The sequence below is a fragment of the Ursus maritimus genome, unplaced genomic scaffold (assembly GCF_017311325.1).
Source record: "Ursus maritimus isolate PB19 unplaced genomic scaffold, ASM1731132v1 scaffold_3, whole genome shotgun sequence".
Classification (NCBI taxonomy): Eukaryota; Metazoa; Chordata; class Mammalia; order Carnivora; family Ursidae; genus Ursus; species Ursus maritimus.
The window spans coordinates 52,754,717-52,762,068 of NW_024425563.1; the positions used below are offsets into that span (position 1 = coordinate 52,754,717).

Below are 7,352 nucleotides of genomic sequence, written 5' to 3' on the forward strand. Positions count from 1 at the left end.
AGAGGTAAGAAAATCTTTCCCTCCTTTGGAGTATCCAGCAGTGACAGCAGAGGCTTGGCAGGAGGTCTGGAGTAAAACCTCTGGGACTCAGAAACACGGTCAAGTGTCCTATGTGAGCCCTGATATGCATGACTGTCCGGGCAGTTGAAGAATCCCCTTCCAGGCAGAGGACAAGAAAGATTTCAGAATAGCTGACTTTGCAACTGATAAGGAATGGAGAGGTAATGAAACCTTGCAACTCATCTCAGTTTCTTGCCCTCAGTATGCCTGTTGGAAAGCAATCAAAACTTCATGTGAAGTTTTACTGAGTGGCAGTGCTGAGTCTAGAAACCCCATATGCTAGGTCAGTCTGGAAAGGCACCATCTTGGGAGGCTTGGTCAGGATATCAGAGAATAGTCGGCAGGTCAAAACAAAACAAAACACATGTAACGTAGGGATGAAGGACTCTACCTTCTTATGAACATACCCTCATTGTAACTCCACTGAGTAATACAATGTAAGACATCATGCACACAGAAAGAAGAAATTGTAGAAATTTCTTGCTGGGAACCAGATACATAAGAGAACTGCTGGTAGTGTACCTCAAAAGGAAGGAGAGTGCTCACATGGTTTAACACTGGTTTAGGAATGACCACGAGACTCCACTGCTTTCAAAGCTCTCCTTCCAACTGTGTCTGAGTGAGCACATGGTTTCATGTCTCCCAGACTTGGAAGGAGAGGTCCTCAAGAACTGGGGGCATTGAAGAATTCTTAAAGTTTGTATTTCCAATTCACCCATCTATTTGTTCAATTAAGTATTTATAGCCTAAACATGTGCCCGGCACTCTCCAAGTGCTGAGGACTGTATGGTGAACAACAACAACAAAAAAAACCACAACAAAACACCAGCTTCATCTCTGCCCTCATAGAACTTACATTCTGGAGGATGCGATAGATATTAATAAAATAGTCATAGTGGGGCATCTGGGTGGCTCAGTTGGTTAAGCATGTGCCTTTGGTTCAGGTCATGATCTCAGGGTCCTGGGATCGAGTCCCACATCGGGCCCTCTGCTCAGCAGGGAGTCTCCTTCTCCCTCTCTGCTCTCACTCACTCTCTCAAATAATTTTAAAAAAATTTTTTTAAAAATTAGTAGTCATACTAATAGAAAATTTCATCCTTGGTTAGTGCTAGGAAGGAGAGGAATATCATGTTGTGTGTGGTTGACATCGTTTGGAGGCAAAAGGGAGGTTGCTCTGAAGAAACAAAAACCCAGATGAAATCGGATGTGTGAGTTGGATTATTTAGATAGAGAGGTAGGGAGGAAGAGAATTCCAGGCAGAGGGAACAAACATTTTGTGGCAGGAGAGGTCATGGCCCACTTGAGGGTGGGGTGTGAGAGTAAGGGAGCACCTGGCAAGGTCGGTCTGGATCATGGAGGGCCTTGTAGGCTATTTTAATTATAATGTTTGCTCTTAAATTAATGGGAAGCCTAGAAATATTGCCAGCTTTTAAAAACTGGAAATGCCATGAAATAGGGCATTCTGAAAATTTTTTAATGCTGAAGACTCCATAAAATGCTGAGAGTTTTCAGAAAATAGGGTTAGTCTCATGGCTGCCACATGTGGCCCCTTGAGTTGCATGCAGCACAATCACATCTTACTCTGTTGTGACCAAGTAGGCTTCCAGGAGTTGTAGGGATGGGGCAGCCTTGGTTAGATGTTCTCCGATCAGCAGACGGGTTGTTTTCTCTAAATGGAGAATCAAAGGACACACTTGAAATTGAAAGTGGTATGAAAGGAATCTAAATTGGTTAAATGTCAGATACATCCATGATTTATGTCTCTTTTACATCTCATTGCTGATAAAGCTAACACTCTTGTGCATGTAGGAAAAAAAATTTCAAGGCAAGGAGACTAGAGGTCCATTGCCTTAATTCTCCTGGCACAAGGTCAGGGAAATGTGTGACCTAAGAAAAATGTAAATTTCATGCAATGCACTAAGCAAACTCTTCATGAATTTTTTTTATTATCAAGCAACTCATAATCATGGTAGAAAAAGTAGGAAGTTCACACAACCAAAAAGTAGAAAATTGTGAACTTCCAATTCTGTTACTGTTTTTATATCTACTGTTTTTGTATCTTCCTGAGTGTATGTACCTTTAACATTTCTAATACACTTGTATTAATGCATGAGTGACATGTTCATTTTTAATAGAAAAACTGATTCTTATTTACAATACAAATTATTTGGGAAGCAACTGAAGATGGAAAAGTTACAACCTCCATTGTGAGTTGAATGTTTTCCTGTGAAACCCCAAATTGTACAACAAACAATTCTGACTTCTACTTTCAACATATTTCAAGTTATTAGTAACTTTAGGTAATGACGAGAATAAATTAAGAGTATACTATGAGGAAAAATAAGTCAATGTCTTCAGATATCTAACAATTAAAAAGAACTCTCCAGGTGCCCTAGTGGGGGTTTCTCACTTATGTTTCTAGAGGAATGGGAAGTCCTGGCTCATGCTGACTCTCCTTTTGCCAAAAAAGAACCTGAACTGTGGGGTGCCTGGGTGGCTCAGTTGGTCAAGTGTCTGCCTTCGGCTCGGGTCATGATTCCAGGGTCCTGGGATTGAGTCCCACATGAGGCTCCCTCATGCCTGTTTCTCCCTCTGCCCCTCCTCCCATTCCTTCTTTCAATCTGTTTTTTTCTAACAAATAAATAAAATCTTAAAAAAAAAAGCATCTGAACTGTGGTTATTTGACAAATGTGCATATACTGCATGTATCCATTTCCTAGGGCTGCTGTAACATGTGATCACAAACTGGGTGGCTTAAAACAAAAGAAATGTATTCTCTTACCGTTCAAGAGCCAGAAATCTAATATCAAAGTGTTGATAGGATTGGTTCCTTGTGGAAGCTCTGCGCGGAAAATGCATTCCATGTCTTTTTCCTTGCTGCTGTTGGTTGCCAGCAATCACTGGCATTCCTTGGCTTGTCAGTGCATCACCCCAGCCTCTGCCTCCATTGTAACGGCCTTCCTCCCTGTGTGTGGCCCTCTGTGTCTCGTACCCAGATCTGCTGCGCTTTTCTCTTGTGTAAACACTAGTCAGGGGCACCTGGATAGTGTGGACACTTAAGCATTTGACTCTTGGTTTTGGCTCAGGTCATGATCTCAGCGTCGTGGGATTGAGTCCTGAATCAGCAGGCTCTGCCCCTCCCCCCATGCACGGTTGCACACACACTCTCTCTAATAAATAAATAAATCTTCAAAAAAAGATAAAAACAATACAACACCAGTCATTGGCTTCAGGGCCTACCCCAATCCTCATCTTACGTGGATTACATCGCTAAAGACCCTCTTTATAAACAAGGTCACATTCACAGATACCTGGGATGAGGACTTGAACATATCTTTTCGGGGAGACATAATTCAACCCACTTCACTATATAATTCATTATATAATCCAGTGTGTAATAATTTATTTCACTCATTACTAGCAGCATATGGGAAAATTAAAATTGCAAAGCAGTTTTATTTTCATTAATGATCCAAGAGTTCTACGTGCAACTCTCTACCCTATACCAAAATCATTGACTACTCTGAACAAAACAAAAGGAATCCTCTCCTGTAGCACAGGGTGGAGAGACCCTAGGCCAACATCGAATAAAATCTGGAAAAGGGCAGAGAACAGATTCATGAGTCCTAAGAATATTATCGTTGTGTATTAACTTACAGATGAATCAATGTATTAATTTAAGGATGAAAAATGCAGATAAGAATATCCTGTAGTGAGTGAATGTTCATTTTTAGCATTAAGAAATATGGCAGTGCACATAAAAATTAAGCAAAACAAATGAGTTACTCAACACTTTTAGTAGAATTAGGATGGAGTCTTTGAAAAATAGGGTATGAAATGGCTCATCTTCTTTTTGGGTGGGATGTTTTAATATAAAGTCTGGTTTTTCTGAGATTTTGAGATTTAGTAGAATTGCTGGGAGCACAATCCAAGAAAATATAATAAGATCTGTCCTAATCCACACTGAATTCCTATATATAACTAATTTCTCTGTAATTTTTACACAAAATGTTTTTAGAAATTAAAAACTTTCTGTAAAACAGCGTTCTGCAAATTGAACCACATCTGCCCCCAGATCTACACTGTTTGAGATGAAATGCTATATGATGACGCTATCATCATGGGGCGGGGGGGCACGTGAGATAAGGAGAGGGAAAACCTGTGTTATCCCAGGGGATCTCCCCAATGGCTTTGCTGCTCTGGCCTTGATCCCGTGATCTATCACACACTCCCCACTTTCTCTACCCAGTCCAGGCCCCGTGTCCACGGCAGTGGACCTCACTCTGTGGAACCATTTCTGCAAAATCGTAATCAGCTCTTTGAACCCAGCCTCCTGGTTTTGAAAAGTGCTGCTGGGGAAAAAGACACCACACAACCCTAGAGATGGATGGAGCTCAACAAGTTCAGTTTCCTCCCTCATCTGGAACTTCCAGGTTGACCCGGGAGGTCTGTGAATGATCCTGGCCGGGGTGCTCACTTGCTCAATGCCCATGCAGACTGGAGGAATCCCTTCCTGCAACACAGACCCGCACAAGGATTCATCCCCAGGTTCACAGGATCTCTTCTCTAATTCAGGTGATACTAAATAGTCTGAGGTGTCTTTATAACCTACATTCAGTGATTTCAATATTTATACTCCATTTGGGGGGAGCACTAGTAAAAACTGCAGAGGAACAGAGCTGGCGAATTCTGTCATCAATGTCATACAATAAACTGACAATTCCCTTTACGTGGCTGTGGCAAACTGCATGTTAAAATGGACCTCCTTCGAAAAGCATCGAAGTGCCAAGCTATAGTTTAAAAGTATCTGTTTACTGATGTTTAAAGCTGGCCTGTGCTTGCTTTGGCAGCACATACACTAAAACTGGACCGATACAGAGATCAGCCTGGGCCTGTTCAAGGATGACCCACAAATTTATGAAGCATTGCATATTTTTTAACTGGAATTTAGATTAAAAAAAAAAGAAAAAAAATTTCTTATAAGAGTAAAAGCAGGAGGGAGAGAGGGAGAGAGGGAGAGAGAGAGAAAAAAAGAAAGAGAGAGAAGAAAGGAAAGAAAGATGGCTTTAGACTTCCAGTTTGTTTTAGGGCCTTACTGTTGTTTGTCTTTATAAACAGTGACATGTGCAAGAGAATAAATGCCACAGAGCTGTTTAAACACACTCTCTGGGCTCCTTTACCTTTCTGACGGGCAACAGGGAAAATTACTTTCTATTGCTAGCAGTTGAGATTTCACGGTTGCCCCCCCATAAACCATTAATAATTTTTTTTGTTAGATCGCATAATTTATAGTATCAGTTGTGAATGCATAATGTAATACTGTATACTGAAGGGTAGTCTTTCTTCAAATAGGTTACTGAAAATGAAATAAATACCTAGATTAAATTTCCATACTAGGGAGAGAGAAATGAAATAATTTGCTGAGTTGCAAAAATACGTAATAGACATTGTGGAGGTAATCTAACTTCTAAAAAATTACCTCATTGTTCTAGTCACGTCAGATGGTTTCATTCTGAAAGCAATCCCTAAGAAAAATGTCGCGATAATTGTTAAACAAAAGTATTTTTCAAGAAAATGAGTTGAAAATAATCTCTCTCTAAATATTAATAAAATGAGGACAAATTAGCTTATAACTTACAGAGTAATACAAAAAAGTGACTATTTTCGCGTCGGCTCCTGTGAAAGAAGGGGCCACAGAATCTTTAAAGACCAATTAACAGTTGGAAAAATTTTGCTTATCTTTATATTTAACCCTAACCTTTATTCTAAGAAAAAAATTACCAGAGGATTACTTCTATTTCTAGAAATTTGTTGGTATTTCTAGAGATCTGCAAATTTTCTGTGGTTGTAAGAAATACAATTCATGCTTCTTATTGAGAGGCATCTACTAAAATGACTACCTGTTTTTTTCAAACAACCATCTGCTCCTTTCTTGTGCCTACTATAAATCAATAACATTATATAGTGTTTTTCTTTTGCTATGATTATATTTTTCATGGATCCAAACCCCTTGCTTTACTAAGCTGTTGTCTTCCCAAGAAACTATCAAACTTCAGCTGTGGGATTGGTACTAGACCCCCTGGGAATCCCAAATAGAATTTTAATTTTCTCTGGGCATTGGGCACCATTTGTTGTTTATTCCTCCAAACTGGTTTTATTTTAATTACAGTAACAGGATTATGTTCATCACGACATGTGTTATCTTCTTTAGTGGAACCTTACTTTTTCCCCTTTAGAAAGGAAGGAAGACCGGAGTAAAGGAAAGACATGAGAAGATTAATTCAAGGATAGAGAGTGGTGAAATTCAAGGTTGAGTTAATGACTTTGATGCTTTTAAAATAAGGACACATCAAACACATAGGGGAATCTGATTTGTAAAAGTAACAAGTTTTGATGATATATATAAATGAACTCCATAAAATTTTTCTTTTTAGAGACACGATCTTTTGAGGCTGTTTTCGATACACATATATTTCTACTTGTACTTTCCACACAATAAATGTTTTAATACCTGTTTGGTTAGGAGATGCTCTTAAACATACAGAACAATTTTGCCTAGATTGTTTATTTAATGTGACTTGTAAAAACTGTAAATCATAAATTATTTGGTGGCTTAACATTTTCCCCTTTTCTGAAGTACTAGTAAATAACACTAACATCATAATAATAATTAATGCCCTTTAAGATGGAACTCTAGGGGAAAAAATTAAATGCTGAATTTATCTAACTTTTTCACTCTCTTCCTAAATGTCAGGTTGATTTACAAAAGCTTAGTAATTTTGCTGATGTCTGTCCATGTCTATAAATTCACTCCATTTCTAAATTTAGAGATTCTTTGCTAGCATGATTAAAATATTTCCTAATTTGTTCTCCTCATCTTCTTTGGGTTGTGCACAAAATAAAAGGGCTACAAACTCAAGCCAGAGAACTCATACGGAACCTTGATAAGCTTCGTAATGCTAATGTTGTTTTGATAGAGAAAACCACAAGTAATGCAAACAGCAACCTCCACTCCCCAGTACAGGTGTGTAATAAGCGCATATAATTAAGCCAAAGATACATAATGGTTTGTTGTTGGATACGCATTTACAACAGCTGACTACGCTCTTAATGTGTGGTTCATGAGTTAGGTAATTTTCTTATGTCTCCTCTTCTTGAACAGAATATTCCTCATGGACTCATATACAAAATGAGTCTGTGCCTTTTATACAGTAGATTCCCACTGCTGCCTGTAATTTAGCGTCTTTGCCATATCAGCATTACCTAAAGATGATTAAAAAGAGCATGTAAAT

At 38.9% G+C, this 7,352-nt stretch overlaps 1 non-coding gene across 1 annotated transcript; it reads left to right on the forward strand.

Annotated features, from left to right (window-relative positions):
• Positions 1-4,894: 4,894 nt before the first annotated feature.
• On the forward strand, positions 4,895-4,997 carry LOC121105994. The gene has a single exon (XR_005838722.1). It is a non-coding gene; the product is annotated as a U6 spliceosomal RNA (small nuclear RNA).
• The last annotated feature ends 2,355 nt before the right edge of the window (positions 4,998-7,352 follow it).